Source organism: Mirounga leonina, unplaced genomic scaffold (assembly GCF_011800145.1).
Source record: "Mirounga leonina isolate KUSES-001 unplaced genomic scaffold, KU_Mleo_1.0 Mir_168, whole genome shotgun sequence".
In the NCBI taxonomy this organism is placed as follows: domain Eukaryota; kingdom Metazoa; phylum Chordata; class Mammalia; order Carnivora; family Phocidae; genus Mirounga; species Mirounga leonina.
This window is the reverse complement of record NW_023270426.1, coordinates 36,385,545-36,408,437: the sequence shown is the minus strand read 5'-3', so window position 1 is coordinate 36,408,437 and position 22,893 is coordinate 36,385,545. Positions and strand designations below refer to the sequence as shown.

Sequence of the window (22,893 nt, the reverse complement as noted above, 5' to 3'; positions counted from 1 at the left end):
CCATTATGTATATGGTACTTATTAGATACTTTTTATTTTCTTGTTTAATTCTCACAATAATCTTTATTTTTATAATTGAGTATACTAAAGCTCAAAGGAAATATTATGGATGAGAAAAGGTGTGTTTTCAATTTTATATCTAATTTTTACACAGAAATTTAAGAAAATGTACTAATACAGTCACCTCTTCTGCTACAAAACCTGATGTACCAACATCATCCACATATAATCAAATTCATACTGCGTCCCTTATTTTTTTCCTACCTCCCTTTAACAATCCAGTTTAAAACCACTTTACATATACTTCCCCAATCTTCCTTTTGTTTTGAGAACTGAGAGCAACCTAACTATTGTATGACAACATCACCACCTATTGGCTGCAAAGGGATTGGGATAATCTGCTTCCTTACCCTTCAGAAAGACTAATGCATAATTTGAGTTCTCCTTATCTTCTGCCTTTTATTTACACTTATTTGAAAAAAATTTCAGCTGAGTTAAGTCCACTTAAAAACATTTTTTTCCTCATAAGTACATCTTTTGTCTCCATCTCTCCTTTTAAAAATCTGTAGAGTTATTGCATCTCTTGATTCCACTGCTATGAGTCTGTGTTTTTGCTAATGTGCAGCAATTCAGATGAACTGTGGATTAAAAGCAATGTGAATTATTCTGGAAATTGAACTACCATTTATAACACAATTTCAATGGGAAAATGTGTTGAATTTAAGCAAGCTGCTTACATGGAACTTTTGGAATTCAAGTAATTTGTAGGTTGGAAACTTGTTATAATACTAAAACATGTAAAAGTATTAAGTCTTTCACTGCGGTTTCCAAGGCAAATAAAGGAATTCTATTGTAACACAAAGCAGTCCAGCATATATTCCAGCCCCCCTCAAAGTTGATAAACACCTGTCCTGTGGAATTTGAATCTTGTACTACACAGAGTGGAACACTCAAATATTTGTTGATAATAATGATGAGGTCCATTGCTACTTTGCAGTGGCTCATTAAAGTTACACCAGTGATATAGGAAGGAACAGCTTCCATTACTTTTTTTTAAGATTTTATATATTTATTTGACAGAGAGAGAGGGCACAAGCAGGGGGAGTGGCAGGCAGAGGCAGAGGGAGAAGCAGGCTCCCCGCTGAGCAAGGAGCCCGATGTGGGACTCAATCCCAAGACCCCGGGTTCATGACCTGAGCCGAAGGCAGTCGCTTAACCAACTGAGCCACCCAGGCACCCCCAGCTTCCATTATTTTGTCTTTTATCTCTATGATGAAAACTACCAGGATAACATTTATAACTCTAATCACTTAATGAGCTCTAATCATGAACTTTTGTTTAAAGCAATGTTCTACTTGGATGTTCTTACACTTTTGTGGCAGAGTTCTATATCTTCCTGTAGTATGTCCTAAGTATCTAATCCTTGAAGTCCTATCTTTATAGTAAGCCCTGTGAATTCCCATCTGAGGAAATTTTGTGCTGAAACAGGAGAAACACGTAAGATTGCTCAAGCAAATTGGTCATTATGAAGTCACTTTTGTTGCTGGTACCAATCAAGCAGCAACGTATTTTTGTCCCTTGGTCTGTGCCCTGCACCTCAGTTCTAGAAACTGCTCCTGAAATTCTATTTTGAGTCCATTTTTTTAGGCAGGAAAAAACCTTCACTGCCCATAAAATACTGTAACCAAAAGTGTTCTCACTGGCGTAGACAGAGCCTATTCTTGATTAGAAAGACCCTATTCCCTTACACTGAGACCTTTCTGTGGCCTAATCCTGACATCCAATGCCCAGGTATATGACTTTCTCCTCACTGTTAACTATATTCCAGCCTTGCAAATCACCTGCCCAGCACTACTTTATTGGCCCCCAAGATTTTGGAAACCTATGGTGTTGGCTGTTTCATCAGTAATTATGACATCCATCTCTCCCTATCCCCCACTGCTTTGCCTTTCAAATCTCTCAAATCCTTTGATAGTACTACATTTTACTCATTTCCTAATTCAAAAACTTCATTTGTTTTTATAATATGAATATTTTTAACACTACACTTTTATGGTTAGGTTGACAAATATTGTTATGTTTTTTATCACAACAGAAATTTTGTTTGGAAGTTGACTTCTGCTGATAAAGTACAAGCGGGAAGGGCAGAGGGATTTGAGCCAGGTGGTCAGGCGACCTACCACACCAGGGCCTGCTGTCGCTGCTGCTTGCTGGCCGCCTTGCTGGCAAGGTCCTTGGCCTTCTCCTTTGCCATCCCTTGGCTTCCTTGGCGTTCTCAACAAGGGTCTTGGAAGGGGCCTCCCCTTGCAGCTTGGTCAAGATGTATTCAAAGCCCTTCACAGTCTTGGTCAAAGTGCTTGGGAACAGGGTGAGGCCAAATTCCCAGACAGCTCTGGAGACACCAAATAAGCTAGAGGAGACCCCGCTTCCTGGCGGATTTCGGTCCAGCCCCTGTTCTCAGAGTTCATACCGTAAACACATCGTTCCTCCACCACCGTCAGCTGGGCATGGTTGATGTTCCAGGTGAAGGTGGTCATGGTCTGGTTCTATGGGTCCACAACAGAATCCTCTAAGATGTACACTACACTGACCGAGCAACGTTGGCAGGAAACCGTCGCTGGGCCCTCGGAGGGTACCCTGTTGGTGTCGGTCAGGAGACCCTGCGACAGGAGCTCCTGGTCAGGGGTCACCTCCCGGTACACCATGTCTTCCCCCAAGAAGACATTCAGCCAGAAAGAAGAAAGAGCACTGAGAAACAAAAGGAGATTGTACTGGTGAGGCCAGGGAGTGACTCACCTCACTTCCGGTGACAATGCACTAGAGAAAACGTGGTCATATAGCCACACCTAATTTTAAAGGAAACTGGTAAATGCAATCTACCTATGTGTCCAGGAAGGAGATAGTGGATTTTGGTGGAAAGCTAGTGGTCTTTACAAATATACTCCTGGATAAATCTAAATCAACAAAGATACTGAATACCAGGCCATCTCATATTGGCCCCAGAAAGACTGTTACTGAATTTAAAAATCTGGTAAAATATTATTACCCATATTTTAGTGCTATCATAAAAAATACTCCAGAAAGAAACACAATAAATCTATCAAAAGATGTTGTCAAGGATACTTGTTCATTACATTGCATAAAGTCTAATCATAAAAACCATGGGAAAAGTCACATCAAATCTCAGTACTAAGAATAATAGAAAAATAACAAATATCATTTTTCTCTTATAGGACTAAGAAAGATTAGCAACACTGACCCGAGGGTGCAAGAAAATTAACAGGTTCTTATGCTGTTGGGAATGTAAATTAGCCAGTATGAATTATGTTACCAAGTGTTTCCTTTTCTGAACTGCTGAGAAGTTAAAGTGTGGCCAAAAATGATCTCTAGTGGGGTATTTACATGAGATTTTTGTACTTACTTTATTCGTTGATCATTTTTTTAATAAGAAATGTGTATTTTTTTCAGAATAAAAGTAAAATGAGGTTATGTTTATTTTTGGAAGACAAAAAATAGTCTTATTCCTTCAAAATAGTTGTTTAGGTGACCGATCTCATAGCCATGGTGAAGTTCTGACCAGAAGGCTGTCCCTTTTTGAGTTGGTTGCTACAAAGCCCAGAGATGCCTTGGCAGTCCACTCTGAGAAAATGTGCAGGTAACTGGAGTATACATTACAGCCTCATATCTGGCTCCACTTTTCCCTCACCCTGATTTTACTTTCTCCCTTCAGTGCAATTTTATACTTCTATCTTCGAGTCTTCAATCTCATACCTCTTCTAGAAGAAGGAAGAGAATGACTTTATGGCACAGTTTTATTGTATCACAACTCTATCACTCTTCCTATAGAAATCTTAAAATTCCACAATGCATATATTTTTCTTAAAAAGAAAATCCAAAATTTTCACCTTAGTGTTCACCCATTTAAAAAAATACAAAATTTTAAAATACATTTTAAAAATACAATGAATATTTATTTATATAAACACATATATACACACATACATTGAATTCCTAGGTCTAACACTGTTCTGTATATGGAAGAAAGAAAGAAGGCTCACGTTACTCACAGTCTGGTTCAATGATCCCAGTATTTTTTTTTTTCAGGATAACACACATCAGAAAACCTAATGGCCTCACGTTCCCAGAGGCCTACCAAGACGTATGCTATGTACAACTTGCAGCATGATAGCAACAACTTTGTCTCTGATCTGAGACATAATGGTGGTCTCAGGGATCAGATGGTTAAGAATACAGATTCGCTATAATACAGAGAGATAAGTGTAAGAGAGAAAATGCTATCTGCTATGATACCACACAGAAAAAAATAAGGAACCTGGAATTGTGGAGTATAAAGAAATGGGAAACTTTCTGTAAGAGATAGTCATCAAATAGGAGTCAGGCAGACACAAAGGAGGAGGGAAACAGATTTCAAGGACCATTCCAGAAAATGGAAAATTACAAAGACAATTGGATTTTACAAAGAGAAGATGGTGAAAATATTTCTGAATAGAAATTACTTGAATAGATGCTACTTTAAACATCTTTGTTTAAACATATTTGTTATTTATTTTATTTATTTATTTATTAAATTACTTGAATAGATCTTTTCGGCACCACTGAAAAATCAGCTAATCCATACAACAGCATTTTTAGATATATGAAGCTGATTGCTTTGAAAAGCAAAATACTTCCAGTATGACCATTTTAATAAAAATAATTTTAAAATAATTCAGGGGTTTTTTCCTGCCTTAGTAAATTAAACACCCTTTGTGTTCTCACTTTATCTTTGGATCTCATGCTAATTACAAATAAGTAACATAGTATGCTGTACTTTACCATAAGTAGGTCCTACTGGGATTGGCTTTTTTTTTTTTTAAAGATTTTTATTTCTTTATTTAACAGAGATAGAGAGCACAAGTAGGCAGAGAGGCAGGCAGAGGGAGAGGGAGAAGCAGGCTCTCTGCTGAACAGGGAGCCCGATGCGGGGCTCGATCCCAAGACCCTGGGATCATAACCTGAGCCGAAGGCAGATGCTTAACCAACTGAGCTGCCCAGGCGCCTGGCTTTTTGACTTTTAAATGATCCCACTATAGCACAATAACTCAGTTATTTCCTTTTTTTTTTTTTTTAAGATTTTATTTATTTATTTGTTAGAGAAAGACACAGTGAGAGAGGGAACACAGGCAGGGGGAGTGGGAGAGGGAGAAGCAGACTCCCCGCCGAGCAGGGAGCCCGATGCGGGGCTCGATCCCAGGACTCTGGGATCATGACCTGAGCCGAAGGCAGACGCCTAACGACTGAGCCACCCAGGCACCCCAACTCAGTTATTTCTTATTACCAGTGTTACTGCTTCTAATTACTGTCTATCAGCTTTTTCCTAACCTTTTATGTAGAAAATTAGAAGGGAAATTGGCAGAGGAAGAAATATTATTGAGCTTGCTACATCCCTAACCTATTTTTGCACATTACACCAAGTCGGTAGTTGTGGTGTGAGGATAGCTGTATTCTGTACAACGTTCAAAGTACACAAATTTTGTGATTTATTTTTTTCACACTACTTTGAAAGAGATTTTGTTGGATTTTGTTTCAGTCAATTTGTAGGCAAATTTTCCTGACTTCTTAAGCTGTCATAAGCCTTACTCAAGGCCTATCATTTGGGGCACAGTGAAGTAGAAACAGTCAACTGGCGTAAGTTTTAAAATTTAGACTTTTGCTATAATCTCTGAAAGATACTAGACATTTAATCATAATTCTCCCTTCATCAAACTTTAATTTAAAAGGTACTACTCTACCTCAGACCCCCCAGGATAGCTCCTATTAAACCCCCCAAATCAGACAAGTGTTGGCAAGATGTGGACACATGAGGACCCTTGCAGCACTGTTTGCAGGAATGTAAAATGGTGCAGCTGCTGTGGAAAACAAGATGGTGCTCTTCAAAATAATTAAAAATAGAATTATTATATGATCAAGCAATTCCACTTCTGGGCATAGAACCAGAAGAACTGAAAGCAGGGTCTCAGAGAGAGAGGAGTACACCCACGTTCACAGTAGCATTACTCACAACATCCAAAAGGTAGAAATGACCCAAATGTCCACTGACAGATAAATGGATAAACAAAATGTGGCATATAGATAAAACGGGATATTTTTTAGACTTAAACATGAAAGAAATTCTGACACACATTATAACATGGAAGAACCGTGAACGTAATGCTAAGTGAAATAAGCCAGTCAAAGAAAGACAAAAAGACAGATACTGTATGATTCCACTTACATGAGTTACCCACAGAAGTCAAATTCATAGAATTAGGAAATAAAATGATGGTTGCCAGGGGCTGAGGGAGGAGGGGGGAACCGAAAGTTGCTGAGTTTCAGTCTTCCAAGATGAAAAGAGTTCTGGGGATTGAGGTGCACAGTAAGGTGAATGTACTTAATTCTACCGAAATGTGTACTTAAAACATGGTTAAGATGGTAAATTTATGCTATGTGTTATTTACTATATATCATATATATATAAAATTTATAGATTTTATAAACTTGGGAGATCCCACCACAGTTTTTTTAAAGATATTATTTATTTATTTATTTTATAGTGGGGGGTGGGGGTGGAGAGCAGATGGGAAGAGAGCAGAGATGGAGAGGGACAAGCAGACTCCACACTGAGCACAGAGCCCAACACAGGGCTCCATCTCATGACCCCAAGATCATGACCTGAGCCGAAATCAAGAGTCTGACACTTAACCGAATGAGCCACCAAGTGCTCTCTCCTTAACACTCTTAAAATTATTCTTTCACCACTCATTCAAAGACATTATGCATTAGGTTAAAAAAAATGTCCTCATAAAATGTTGTGGAACTAGACAAGGGTGAGGATTGCACAAAAATGTGAATGTACCGAATGCCACTGTATTGTATACTTTAAATTGGTTCATTTTATGTTATGTGATTTTTACCCAATTAACAAAAAAAATCCTCATCTACATTTGGGATTTAAAGATTCCCGAGGCCAAGGGCTACAGCATGAAGTGTTGTGGCTAGTCTCAGCCACTGACTGCATTAAAACCTCACACAAATCTGGCAACATAAGAAGGAATAAAATACTACAGTAATTCCTTAAATGTGGTACTGCAAGAAAAGTACTTTATGGTAACAGTGAGGCAGGAGATATACTTTATGGATATACTTTACCACCACCAGCACCATAGACTAAAACGATAATATAAAAGGCAACAAGCCTGTGATTCAGGGCTCCTCTAACCTGGCAAACAATTAATTTACCAGGCCTGCAAGATCAAAGAGATTAAAGAGATAGTGGAATCAGACCTCGGAAAGCCCAAGAATGCCAAGACAAGGTACTTGGACTTTTTCCTTGGCACAACAGGGAGTCGCTGGCAAGTTTCATAAAGCAGGACACTAACAGGTTCAAAGCTGTGTTTTAAAAGAAACACTTTGGTGACCCCTTTGAGGATGAATTGAAAGACAAGACTGGAATACCAGACTACCACAATAATCCAGAGAGAGGTTTATAAGGTGGAATAGGCCAAACTTTGGGATCAAAGAGATACAGCGTTTAAGGCATGGTACTAGGGGCTTTTCTTAAGTTATTCCTTTTAATCTCCACTTTGAAGCCTAATATTATTTTTTGCATTTTACAGAAGAAGAAACAGAGGCTTGTCCCAAAATAAACTTGGATGAAGGTCACACAATTAGTTGGCAGAGAAACTGGAATTTTAATTTCAGTCTATACGACATCAAAGCCTGTGCATATACATTTTTTACTACCCTGTGGTGTCAGCCAATATATAACCAAAATAGTTAAACTGCTTTATATAACAAAAATGTAAGTCTGAGGTGGGAGATAGGCTAGATGGGGGATAGGCACTTGTTGTGATGAGTACTGGGTGTTCTATGTAAGTGACGAATTACTGAATACTACTCCAGAAACCACATAATTTAAATTTTAAAAAAATGTAAGTTTGGGTACACTGAATACTTCTCATCAGCAGCATAGTTAGCCCTCATGGAAGATAAAAATCCATGTTTTATTCCTTAAGTAACTTTTTAGTACTTAATGAGATCCTAAATTATATGCACTAAAACCAATTTTTATCTGGAAGTAATTTTTTTTTAAAAAAATATGGTCTTATTGGGCGCCTGGGTGGTTCAGTTGGTTAAGCAACTGCCTTCGGCTCAGGTCATGATCCTGGAGTCCCAGGATCGAGTCCCGCATCAGGCTCCCTGCTCGGCAAGGAGCCTGCTTCTCCCTCTGACCCTCCCCCCTCTCATGTACTCTCTCTCATTCTCGCTCTCTCAGATAAATAAATAAATCTTTAAAAAAAAATATGGTCTTATTAAAAGAAACTCTTTACACCAAGTAAGGTTGAGCTCATAAAAAAATTACTATGTCCTCTCGTAATCTATTTATACCATTTTTAATAAAAGGTTACATGAATATATTGACTCAGAAAGCATATAATTAGAGGCCGTAATCCACAGGGATATATTTGATCTTTAAAGCTGCACATTACGATACTCTCTCTCTATATATGTAATATATATAACGTATATATACATATATATAACATATATAACATTTAACATATATATATTATACACACACACATACGTATACATATTACAAAGAATACAAAACTCTGATATAAATACAAAAAACTTGGGAGATTAATGTATATTGGTTTTTAATATACCTTGGCTTCCACAGAGAGATGGTAGGGATGGTTTTGCTATGTATGTTGTGTGAAAAACAACTTGAGACACAACCACAAAGCCCAACAAAATGGCCCTGATTGTGAGTGTTCTTCTGCCACCACTCACTTCTCAAATCACCAATTTTAATGCACTGTGGTCAAACTTTGGTGTTCTTACAGTGTCAAAGATAATATTTTGCACTGCGTGATTGCTTCTAGCAAGAAGATGAGAGTAATGTCTAAGTTACAAAGAAGAATGAGGAATGACACTTCTCTATTATAATCTCATCAAGGAAAAAAAAAACAAAGGCTATGTGGAAAATTCTTATTGAGGGGTTAGGATTAAGATCAACTTAGCTGAGACTGGGAAATACGATGATCAGCTCAGGTATAATGGCTTCGAGAGAGTTAGTTGCCTAGGAGACAGCTTTTACAACTTTAACCTCTCAGTGCAAATTATTAAGCATTTCCATTACCCCTATCCTTAGGCAAACTGGCTTATTCAACAAGGATCTTAATTTTATAACTCTAATGCCTCATTCTTCACTTCGCATAAAAACAAGAACAGTCCATGCCTTTGAAACTATTCGAGGTAACCTGATTAAAGATCCACGTTTTAAACTCAATTTCCTTTTCAAAAAGTTTAATCTGAGTAAGCACCAACCCCGGGATACAAAAATAATTTGACAACTGAGTTATATGCCAAGAAATGATATGAATATTTATCTGTTTTTTTCTTGATTTAAAATGGATAAGCAAGCAAACATATCTTCTCAGTGAAAGCCTTACCCAAACGTAGTTTTAATACTCTCCAAATTGCAAAAAGAAGAAAGAGCCAAGGGAATGAATTTTTGCGGGGGGGGGGGATGAATTTTTAAACTTTGTTCCAGTATATATTAGCACTTAAAAAAATTAGACACTGGGTCTTATTCAGAGACACACTTAAATTTGTGATATGAAAGAGAAATGAATACATTTGTCAAAAATAAGAAGGCAATTTTAAAGGGGAAAAATATGATAAGAAACAAGACTCTTGATTTTTTTCACTTCGTGTTTAATAAATTGCTCTGGGAGTAAACTTTCTTTGTTCTTCTACTCTATCTGCCATGAAGGAAGGATGATAAAGTCACTGACACATGGCTAGAAAGGCTTACCTTTCATCGCAGGGACAGTATAAACCCTGAGCTGAAGGCCACTTAAGCTAATTCTAGGCATTCACAGCATCATCCAAACACTACATTTTACCTCTTCTATTCTTCCCAGTTTTAAATATCTCAGCAGGAAGCCCTACTGGATGAGATGTTACCCTGGGACAAGCTGGGTTGATTCATTTCTAGGTGGTATGCTCTGTGGCAGGTTATAATCCTACTGACAAAGATAAGATTCTCATATTTAAATAACATGAAACATCAGAGAGAAGAGAGGAATAGGTCTGCTGCAACACTAAGGTCCACAGGCAGTGTTCACCTAGGGCAAACCATGAGGTGGTTCAGAAATGGCTGAGGTCAATCCTCACCTCCAACAGTTAAGGCACTGTCTTACTTCACAGGTCCCTACAAATAGGTAAGATTACCTTGGAATGCTCTGACACCAGCTAAGCGGAAAAGCAAATGTTGAATAAACTTCAGATTTTTTTTTACTGCATAGGCAATTAGTTAAGAGCACAGATTATGGAAAGAGACCCCCTGGCTCTGAAATTTACCGGCTTATATTCTTTAGTATTATGTAACTTCCTTGTACCCCACTTTCCCTACCTTTAAAATAGGGATAGTAAGATAAAATATGATCACTGGATAAAATTAATTACTACACGTAAACTGCTAATAATGCCTAGCACTAAGTATTACATGTGTTAGCTATTACTATTGTTATAAATTATTCTGTTGGTTGTTTATCATTTAAAAATTATACTACAAACTAAACAAAATATTTAATACTGAACTTAAAGAGAGAACACTCAGGTTATCCCATGAGGACTCAGCAATACAGAGATTTGTACAGTGCTCTCCCTAGGGTGCTGTGAGGCTGGTGGTAGTAGAAGGGCCATCATACGTCAGGTTTTGATCACAGAGTGTAAGTTTATGTTTCAGAACTGGCAGTTCTGCTGCTAACAGGGAAGGGTGGGCAAAGGCAAGTCCTGCGACTCAACGTTCAGATTAGCCTGGCACCCTGCACTGCAGCCATACTTCTGCCTGAAAAGCTCTAGGGACTTCAGGATCAAAGGAACAGCTCAAAACAGTTGGTAGAAAGGTCAAAGGGGAAATAACTGTGGAGGTGGGGAGAGGGAAATGAATGCAACTTAGGGCTAATTAACTTTGGCAGCACTATTACCTTCCCAAGCATGGGAGTCCTCTCCTGCCTGGGGTGCAATTAAAGTGCAAAGCAGAATAGAGAAGACCATCAATGTTGTCCACCCTCGCTGACCAAAGCATGGGCCAAGAGTGAATGGTGTATTCTGCCAGACATGCTGAAGGGATGCTCACTTCACTTTGGTTTTATAAACTACTTAGCCACAAGGTGATCTTGAACTGTGGTAAATTCTGGTTCGTTCACAAAACACACATCCACATTGTGTCTTTCAGAAGAGATGCTATGATAGGTAAGAAAATAAATAGCAAAATGGTATCAGAGACTATGGTTAAATAGCAAGTGTGAGAAGTCATAATGTGCAGAGGAACCCACAAAACAGTCCCTGACACCAGGAAAAAGCAAACCTTATATTCTTGGGATACTTTATTTGAACTTTAATATTCAGATATAAAGTGACATGAATGGATTATAAAAATAATCCTGGATTGGGAAAGGCATTTTTTTTTTTTTTAGATTTTATTTATTTGTCAGAGAGAGAGTGAGAACGAGCACAAGCAGGGGGAAGGGCAGGCAGAGGGAGAAGCAGGCTCCCTGCCGAGGAGGGAGCCCGATGCAGGACTCAATCCCAGGACCCTGGGATCATGACCTGAGCTGAAGGCAGACGCTTAACCAGCTGAGCCACCCAGATGCCCCTGGAAAGGCCTTTCTATAGATGACAGGAAACCCAGAAACTTTAAAGAAAAGGGTTGTATAATTTACTTCATAAAAATAAAATCTGGGGGAGCAAAAATATACCATTAAACAAAGTCAAAAGACAAAGTGAAAAAACTGCAGAAAAAAAAGATGTTTAACCAAATGAAAAGCAAAGGGCTGAATGTTCCTAATATACAAATAGGTTGAATAAAAAGAGAGAACTGATAAAACAATGGATGAAGGATATTAATAGTTTTTGTATAGGAGAGAAATATATAAACAGGAAAAAAAAAGATGCACAACCTCACTAATAATTAAAGAAATGTAGATTAAAAAGACATTCTCACTTGTTAGATAAAAATACAGACAGCAGCACAAACAGAGAAAAACAGGCAATAATACTGTGGTAGAGATTCCTATCTTCACCCATATCAAGTGCTCCTTGAAGATTGGGCCTCTGGCAATGGGCTGTGAGCTGAAGTAACACATCTCACTGCTATTCCAAAAAATGTCATTGCTAGTAAAAATAAGCTCTAAAGCTCTTAGCCTCTATCAAATTATCTGAAGAGGCCACACACTGCTGCTACAACACGGTGGAATCTCTCCATCAGTCTGAAACTGTCAACACCCCCACCCTTAACCTGGAGTAGGCAAGTGAGAAAGAAACTTCTGTCATGTTAATCCACGGAATTTCATGGTTATTTTGCTGTCACAGCCCAGCTACCCATCCTGACTCATAAACATACTCCTAACTGCAAAGTGGTTATTTCAGGGAGGGTGAGTAAGTATTATGGTGGACTTTTGCTGTCTATATGAAATATTTCTATAATTTTGTATTGCTTTTGTAATTTGGAAAAAATTAAAAGGTAAAAAAAAGGAATAAAATGCTGACATCCAAATTATAAACACTGTTAACAATTTCCCCAGATTTACACTACTAGAGTTGCAGAAATATTTCTTATTTAGGTTAATACATCTGTCTCTAAAAGATTACCAACAAGGAAGCCATACTCCTATTCATAAATGGATACCAATTTCGAATTTATTACCAATACTCAGGCCAAAAAGAACATTATTTCCACAGAATACACAGGAAAGGATACAGGAATAATGTTAAAAGATCAAAAAGAAAGGCCATATGTTTCAAAAGACAAGAAGATACTTTCATAAGGAAAATGAGTTCAGATAAAAAAGTATCCAGGAGCACCTGGGTGGCTTAGTCGGTTGAGCATCTGCCTTGGGCCCAGGTCATGATCCTGGGGTCCTGAGATAGAGTCCCACTTTGGGCTCCTTGTTCAGTTGGGAGTCTGCTTCTCCCCCTCCCTCTGCTTGCTGCTCCCCCTGCTTGTGCTCTCCCTCTCTCTCTCTGTCAAATAAATAGAATCTTAGAAAAAAAGTACCCAAATTGCTGGTAGTAATCAAAATCACTATCCTAAAAAGTAAAAAGCTCTACAACCATTCTCCTAAGGTTATCCTAGGGCCAATCTAACTTCTATCAATTTCATTTTTCTGAACACAATAATGGAAGTAAAATTAAACCTAAAGCATATTTCAAGGAATGCCCTGGGAGGGACAAGGTTCCAGGGAAGCCCCCTCCTTCTTCCATCAAACCCTGCAATTCAACCTAACGAGCTTCATTTTTAGGTTTTTGCCACTGCTACTGTTGCATGAGATTTATTTTTTTTATTTTTTAGATTTATTTATTTTAGAGAGAGAAAGAGTGCAAGCAGGGGGTGGGGCAGAGGGAGAGAGAATCCTGAAGCAGGCTCCCCACTGAGCACAGAGCCCTAAGATACAGGCTTTATCCCAGGACCCTGAGATCATGACCTGAGCCGAAATTGAGTTGGCCACTCAAATGACTGAGCTACCCAGGCGCCCCTCACATGAGATTTTGTGTGAAGAAATGACCTGGAGACAAAAGATAGAAAATCCTTCATCTAAAATTGTAATTGTAGAAAGATATAGAAATATAATATTAAAGCCCATGAAAGAAAGAAGTTACTACATTAGGGTGTCTGCCTTTTGAATACCAAGTGGTTAAACTCCAGAAAAGGACTCTAATCACTGCAAAGCGTACATCACTGTAAAAGGTCAAACAAATAAATACATGAGCATACTACATAAGACATATCTGCATCCAAGCTTCTGAAATGGGATGGTATACCTGAGGCAAGGTCATCTCATCTAAAAGCATATCCCACTAGTTCTTTACAACAGGGAGATCTAGAAGTTTTATGGCTCAATTCATCTGCACTGGGGGTAGAAAGTCAGATTTATAGGTCAACTCAGCAAGAGTAGAACTCAAGGACAGATGGTGGGAAGAGAAAGACTGCCAGAAGGTCTTGTGTTTCAGACAGGAAAGGGTTACGTAGGTATATTTCATCAAGTCTCACAATAAAATAGATCCCGTTGTGGAAAGATAGCCTCACGGAACAGATGAACAAGCCTTCTGGAATAAAACTGCAAGCTAGTTTTGCTGCCCTGTAGGGAAGGGATCTACTTAGAATACATCCTGCCCAGTGGCAGAGAAGCAAGTTTAAATGATTGGTAGTTTTCAGTAGTTTGACAAAGTTATCCCAAATGCTAATAAAATTGTAAAAATCATAACCAGAGCTAGTCACACCAATTTAGAGCATTCATTTTCATACCTGAACTTGGGTTTTTACAAAGGACACTGATACAATGAAGAACAACTGGAGAAAGGATGATACAAAATTTAGAAAATACAACTTCAGAAAACTTTGGAGAACCACAGAGTTAATTTACTGATTGGAAGACTCTGGAAGGAAATTAGAGTCATACCACGATTCAAAGAGACAATACATAGAATCCTTTTGTAAAATGAGTAATATTTTTGTAATGTAACTAGTGTAGACTTTTAGTGTAGACTTTTAGAAGGCTGTCACTTTGTCCTTAAACTTTTTTTGGTAGCTTCAGCAATGTCTACTGTGGCAATTTACACATAACAGTTGTTCTACATATTTTCTTGATTAATTCATATCAATCCCCAAATGTAACTGTTTTTAAAGTTGGTTTCCACTTGCTGGGTTTTTCTTAAAGCAGAATTCACTAGCATACTTTTGAAAACAAAATATTCTTCCTATCTCTCTCTCTAGCTGGCACATTCATATGGTTCAAACATAAAGCATAAAACGGTATAAAGTGAAAAATCTCCTTCCCATGCCTATTATGCCCATGCTGAGTTCCTATCCCTGCACACACATACAACTGCCAACCCTTCTTTATTAGTTTATCCTTCCAGAAATTATTATGCACAAAGAAGTCAACATATACGTATATTATACACATACACACAGACATATAATTTCCCCCCTTGTTTATCCACAAATAGCTTACTCTACAAACTGTTCTGCAATTTTCCTTTGTATTTAGTTATATTAGATTTTTTCCCATTAATACATAAAGCAAATCCTCATTATTTTTTACAGATGCATCTATTGTGTGTATGTACCATCATTCCATAACTGGTCCTCTAATAATGAGCACTTGGGAGTTAAGAGAAATTTAAATCACAATCATGGAATTATTAGTTTCTAAAGGACTAACAAATTTCAAACAAAAGATAGTCTACTATTGCTAAAATAGTGCTATTAAGGTTACTGGTATCATTTGGGGTATCTAGAATAATAGTTAAGTCTAAAAGTCCAAAAACAGGGGCACCTGGGTGGCTCAGTTGGTTAAGCCCAACTCTTGGTTTCGCTCAGGTCATGATCTCAGGGTCCTTGGATTGAGCCCCCTGTCGGGCTCTGTGCTCAGTGCAGAGGCGTTTTGAGATTCTCTATCTTCCTCTCCCTCTGCCCTTTCCCCCATCACTCTCTCTCTCTTTCTCTCCTTACCCCCCAGTGCTCACCCTTCCCCCCCAGCATGCACTTGCTCTCGCTCTCTCTCCCTCAAATGAATAAATAAACTCTTTTTTAAAAAAGTCCAGATACATTTCCAAAAAAAGATTTCAGCACATTAGTGACAAATCTACTTGCTCATACCTGGATTTTTAATTGAGTTTATTATGGATAATTTTACCCATGTGATTTACTCGTCTGATATGTCAGGAAAATTGTCAGGCTTCAAGAAGCATATGTGGTTTGCCCATGGCTGCCACAGGGATTTTAATTTTGATTCATGGCATGTGAAAAAAAAAATCACTGGAAAGCAGACAGAAAATAATTACCAAGTAGCCTTTAAAATCGTCAATTTCCTCTAGCAAACACTGTGAACAAATGTCTGGAAAGAATGTCCTCTACTAACTAAAAGCAATGATTCTTTCCTCCTTATTAGTAGAAGATAATCTGAATGTCTGCCCACGGATATATAAAGACTTAACCATTACAAATGATCTTTATTAACCTGGTTGGATAAACTAAAATGAGCTTATAATTCATAATTCATTAGTTTATGTACTAAAAAGAGTCATACATTTAAGTCTTCACCAAGTTTTAAATTTGGCATTCTCTTAATCTGGTACTGGTCCATTTCCTGTAATGAGTTAAATAATTAGTATTTCTTACCAACAGTCTATGAAGGGTGAGAATTTCATATACAAAGACTGGGAATCTTTATATATTAAGATTCATGAAAAAAATTGGGAAAGGTGAAAACAGTCTACAAGGATCTCAAATAGCCAGTAGTGCTTTTATTGGCAATATTTCAACTTGTGGGTAAAGAAATATTCAAAGGGACAATTTAAAACTACTTCTAATTAAAGAGAGATAAAAATACTAGTAAATGGAGAGTATATTTAAACTGAGACATAAGAATACCATTTAATGATCATTTTTCATATTTCTGAAATTTAGGCTATAATCAATCTCATACTTTTTAAGATTAAAAAATATAAATTTTTAAATATCCATTAGATGTTATTTTTTAATATCAATTCTTCATAAAACGTTACTTTAAATTACATTTTTTTAGTCCTTTTACAAATATGTTAATCTTTATAAATGATCTGTGCTTTAGACAGAATTTTGAAACTTAAGCAATCATTTATTTTCAGCCGTGCTCCATAATGTCAGAGCAAAATTGTGACAAACTGAATATTCTATGGAGAATTCAGATGGGAAGCCCTTTAGAAAGTTCATTTACTTTAAAACTCACTTCAGATCTTATCTTTCACACAAATGGGATATAAAAGTAGTCGTAATAGTCTAATATTACACTGTATGTTAACTGGAATTTATTTATTTATTTTTTAAAGATTTTATTTATTTACTCGACAGAGAGAGACACAGTGAGAGAGGGAAGACAAACAGGGGGAGTGGGAGAAGCAGGCTTCCCGCGGAGCAGGGAGCCCGATGCGGGGCTTGATCCCAGGACCCTGGGATAATGATCTGAGCCGAAGGCAGACATTTAATGACTGAGCCACCCAGGCGCCCCTGTTAACTGGAATTTAAATAAAAACTTGAAAAAAATAAAACCTTTGTTTTATATATTATACAACACTAATAAACACATGCATTTAGATCTTGAATCACTTTTGTACTCAATAATTTTTGCCTTCAGGTATGTGTATGTGAGTATACACATATATCTATAATAGTTTTGTATTAATTGTGGCTTCATTTTTGTAAATGTTCATATAGAATATCAAACATTCATATCTCTCTGCTTTTATTTTAGCACTGATGTACAATATTGATTTCTTTTTTTTTTTAAAGATTTTATTTATTTATTTGAGAGAGAGAATGAGATAGAGCATAAGAGGGGGGAGGGTCAGAGGGAGAAGCAGGCACCCTGCCGAGCAGGGAGCCCAATGCGGGACTCGATCCCGGGACTCCAGGATCATGACCTGAGCCGAAGGCAGTCGCTTAACCAACTGAGCCACCCAGGCGCCCTACAATATTGATTTCTATGTCTTTTTTGAATGACACAGAATAACATCCAATGTTAAAAAAGTGATTTAAATTATTTAAATACACTATTACTAAGGGGCGCCTGGATGGCTTAGTCAGTTTAGCAGCTGACTCTTGGTTTCAACTCAGATCAAGGTTTCGGGGTCCTGGGATAGAGCCTTGTGTCATGCTCTGCGCACAGTGGGGAGTCTACTTGGGGATTCTCTTTCTCCCTCTCCCTCTGCCCTCCCCCCCCAACTCACGCATGCACTCTCTTACTAAAATAAATAAATAAATCCTTAAAAATGAATAAACAGATACAGTATTACTAATTTAAAAAGGTGGTAATGATAGTTAACATACCTTGCTAACTACTAAAACCTAAGCCTGGTAATTGTCTATAACCTTTCCATACAGAATATCCTTATGGTTATTTATATTCTAGTCTTCCTCAACTATGCAAATTTAATAAAAACTAACATGTTTGTTCATGAAGAACACGTCTGGGAACCTTAACAAATAAGTATGTTCACAGTTTTTGATAATAAATAATTGGATGATACTGAATACTGTCCACTATGGATGAGTATGATGAGGTTCTGCCCCTGAGGACTTCACAGTTTAGTGGATAAAACAAATATGTCAAAATAAGCTGTAGTAGATAAGTTTATGGAAGAATGTTTAGGAATACTAACTCTCTTGGTTCCTATGGCTGCCATCACAAAGTACCACAAACTGGGTAGCTTAAAACAACAGAAATTTATTCTCTCACAGTTCTAGAGGCTAGAAGTCCAAAATCAAGGTGTAAGCAGGGGGCCATGCTCCCTTGGATGACTCCAGGGGACACCCTGTCTTTGCCTCTTCTAGTGGTGCTGGCAATCCTTGGCATTCCTGAGCTTGTAACTGCATCACTCCAATCTCTGCCTTCATCTTCATGTGGTTTTTTCCCTGTGTGTGACTCAGTGTGTCCTCTCCTCTTCTTATAAAGACACTAGTCATTGGATTTAGGGCCTATTCTAATCTAATAGGACCCTATCCTAGCTAATCATATATGCAAAGATCCTACTTCCAAAAGGTTCTGAGATTTGGGGCAGACATGAACTTTTGGGGGACCTATTCAACCAACCACATTGACCGTATATGAAGAAAAAAAGAAAAAAAAGCAAAGCAAAACAAACAAAACTTGTCAGACTGTGTAAACTTCAGGTTGAAGTGTTTTACAATTTGTGTTTCATTGTTAAGGCCAGAGGAAGAGCACAACTTAACTACTTCTTAAATGTTCTTGAAGTCTTCAGTTAGTGGTTGTACAAATCCTCAGTTCAACAACAGATCTGAAATGATTTAATAGAATATCCTCAAAATCCAAAAGAGTTATCATGTCCTGATCTATATCAGTGGCTCTTCGAAATTTCACCCATGTACTATTAAAAATAACAAAATAAACTAAAGAGGACTGTTCCATCACTCCTGCTTGCAGTAGCATATCTCATCAGAATTAAGGGTAAGGTTAGTTTTCTCTCTGATGAGACATCAATGAGATGCTCTTTTCTTTTTATTAAAGAGTTATTCATACTTGTGAAAAACAAACAAACAAACATAGCTATAATCACCAAAACCAAAGATCAGTTATCCCATCACCTGAGGGCTTCTTAAAAGACACCAGAGGTCTCCCAAATCACAGTTTGACAATTAATGATCTGAGTTAATTGGCAAAACAGAGATTAAAAAGACATCTTTACTTGCAGTGTTTACAAAACAGTATTTCTATGGCATAAAATGATAAAATTACTCACCAACACTTGGTTTAAAATTTGGCCTTAATTACTAATTTTGAGGAAGTAGATATATTTGTTTCAGTTTTAGGATTTAAAAAAAATATTTATGTCATAGCATTCAGTTTCCAGTTCTTTTTGAGAAGAACTCTTATGCATTTGTTTCATGTGCTTTATAAAATGTCTGATAGATGTTATACCTTCTTCAAAAACCTGATTCTTTAGAAAATGAATTCTATAATATGCTTGCTACAAATATGGTCTCTTCTCATCTCTTTCTTCAACAGTAGCTTAAATAATGCAAGTACAAATGCCACTTCTTTAAATATCTGATGGGTCCTCAGCACCCTGGCATGTGGTAGCTTTGTCCCCAAGCTTTTTTTTTTTTTTTTTTTGGCCTGTCAGCTGTGAGAAACAGTTTTCTACCAATTACTGTCACAATATGAATAAATTCAAAACTGAAAATATAAGCACTCAATATTTTCAGTACATTTATCCCCAAACTACATTAAAATAGGGATTTAGCATGTAAACAAGGAATTTAGAAAGTAATAAAGAAGCATCACACTATACTTTGTCTTCTATAAATAAAAACACAATATAAGAAGATAAAAAAGCATTCACACACAGAAGAGAAATGGGCAAATGACAGCAAGCATATGAAATGAAAAAAAAGTTACAGCTGCGATGAGAGTACCAATTAAGATATATGAGTCCCCAAAACAATGCTAGAGTTGTTGCTGAGTTTTTCCCTTTCGAAAGATTAATTTTTACTTAACAAATATTTTTTAAAGATTTATATAGTATTCCTCTCTTTGTCCAATACCAGTTTCCTTTAGGATGTGGCTCTAAATACCCATTACACCAGCAGCTAGTTGCTAACATGATTTTGGTTTGAAGTATATTAACAACATATGATAAGAATGAGCAATGTTCTCTCTCTCTCTCTCTCTTTTTTTAAGATTTTATTTATTTATTTGAGAGAGAGAGAGTGTGCATGAGAGAGAGCATGAGCGGGGTGAGGGGCAGAGGGAGAAGCAGACTGCCCGCTAAGCCCGATGCAGTGCTTGATCTGGGGACTCCACGATCATGACCTGAGCCAAAGGCAGACGCTTAACCGACTGAGCCACCCATGCACCCCAGAATGAGCAATGTTCTTAGGTAATTACTGTTAATACAACTTCGAATACATAAGAGGTTCTTACCCTAAACTGGTTCTGTGTCAAAATTCTTCTTTTTTGGGGGGGAAGGGAGTGATAAAAATTCTAAATTTACAGGTATGATCAATAAACACACAGTGTGAACTTCCTACGTACATATAATCCCTGTGGTCTGGTCCATCAACCTCCTTTGGCCAGAACTCTGCTCTCTGAATCACAATCAGTTTTGACACCATGCTGATGATACTCAATTATTTCTAGGACACATTCTTTTTTTTTTTTTATTCTTATGTAATCCCCATACATTACATCATTAGTTTTTTGTTTTTTTTCCTGGTTCATAAAAAGGTTTTTTTTTTTTATTTTATTCTTATGTTAATCCCCATACATTACATCATTAGTTTTAGATGAAGTGTTCCATGATTCATTGTTTGTGCACAACACCCAGTGCTCCATGCAGAATGTGCCCTCCTCAATACCCACCACCAGGCTAACCCATCCTCCTACCCCCCCCCAGAACCCTCAGTTTGTTTTTCAGAGTCCATCGTCTCTCATGGTTCGTCTACCCCTCCGATTTCCCCTGCTTCATTCTTCCCCTCCTGCTACCTTCTTCTTCTTCTTTTTTTTTTTTCTTAACATATATTGCATTATTTGTTTCAGAGGTACAGATCTGAGATTCAACAGTCTTGCACAATTCACAGCGCTTACCAGAGCACACACCCTCCCCAGTGTCTATCACCCAGTCACCCCATCCCTCCCACCCCACCCCCCACTCCAGCAACCCTCAGTTTGTTTCCTGCGATTAAGAATTAGGACACATTCTTGGGCGCCTGGGTGGCTCAGCTGGTTAAGTGACTGCCTTCGGCTCAGGTCATGATCCTGGAGTCCCGGGATCAAGTCCCACATCAGGCTCCCTGCTCGGCGGGGAGTCTGCTTCTCCCTCTGACCCTCCTCCCTCTCATGCTCTGTTTCTCATTCTCTCTGTCTCAAATAAATAAAAAAAAATCTTTAAAAAAAAAAAAAGAATTAGGACACATTCTTTTAAACTCATTTCCAGACTAGGCATTAAGTTGCCTTGTGTGTACTGTCACTCAAACTTCTCAAATGCCTTTTTTATACCTTATTCTTAATGGTCTGTGTACATTATTAAGTACAGTTTAACAAAACACACAGAATGGGAATATCTGGGCCTAAAAGCCCTAGTTTGTGTCATTCATGACACTTGCCTCCCTTCCTCCCTCCTCTGCCTGACTTTCCCTTTCCCTCCTGCTTATCTCCCATATTCATTCAGTCACTAAGTCATTTCTTTCCTAATGCCCCTCTCAATTGTGCATTTTTTACAGCCCACTACCACCCCTGACTACAGATCAGCAAGCACTACGTGCCTGTATTATTGCAGGGGCAGAAGCTTCTATATCATCCACTTCATCCAACTTCATGGGCACTCCAATCCATCACTGCCAGGCGAATATCGCTAAAATACCTTTTATTCATGTCATAACTCTTTTAGAACTATTCAAAGGCTTCCCATTACCTATGAAGGCATTTCCCAAATCACGGTTCCTAGAATACTAGAGTTTCACAAGATTTTAACATGTTTTACGTGTTGTTGTTTTTTGTTTTTAAGATTTCATTTGACAGAGAGACAGCGAGAGAGGGAACACAAGCAGAGGGAGTGGGAGAGGGAGAAGCAGGCTTCCCGCCGAGCAGGGAGCCCGATGCGGGGCTCGATCCCAGGACCCTGGGATCACGACCTGAGCTGAAGGCAGACGCTTAACGACTGAGCCACCCAGGCGCCCTGGTGTTGTTTTTTTTTTTAAAGGAAGAGGGTGGATTCTCTTGTCAAATGTAGCTTAACAGAAAAAGTGGTTTCTGTACAATAAGATTTTTCAGATCTATTAATATGTTAAGTACACGTTACACATATCCAAGGGTGGGAAAGTACACATCTCTTTTTTTTTTAAGATTTTATTTATTTATTTGAGAGAGCAAGAGAGAGCATGAGCTGGGGGGGGAGAGGCAGATGGAGAGGGAGAGGCAGACTCCTGGCTGAGCAGGGAGCTCGACGTGGGGCCCTGGGATCATGACCTGAGCTAAAGGCAGACGCTTAACTGACTTGATCCAACCCAGGCACCCTGGGAAAGTACACATTTCCTAAATTTATTTCACCGCAGAACCCTTTTACCACAAAACACCTTGTAACCTCTCCCAGAAAACTATGATGGTTTTAAAAAGCACAAATTCCTCAGTTTGCTCTTTATGTTTTTCTAAAGTCTGACCTCAAATTATTTCTAAACTTACCTCTAACTTTGTATGAATTGCCATTTTCAACTAGACTCTACACTCGCTGTACCCCAAGTTATGTTTATGTATCACTTTGTCCTCCTTCTTGTCTATAAAA

General features: G+C 37.9%; 1 protein-coding gene and 1 pseudogene across 1 annotated transcript in view; both read right to left on the bottom strand.

Moving 5' to 3' along the window:
* The window catches only part of NDUFAF2 (NADH:ubiquinone oxidoreductase complex assembly factor 2), a 148,252-nt gene that overhangs the window by 66,789 nt on the left and 58,570 nt on the right, over window positions 1-22,893 (bottom strand). The window lies entirely within an intron of this gene.
* LOC118017076 lies at window positions 2,177-22,817 on the bottom strand (annotated as a pseudogene).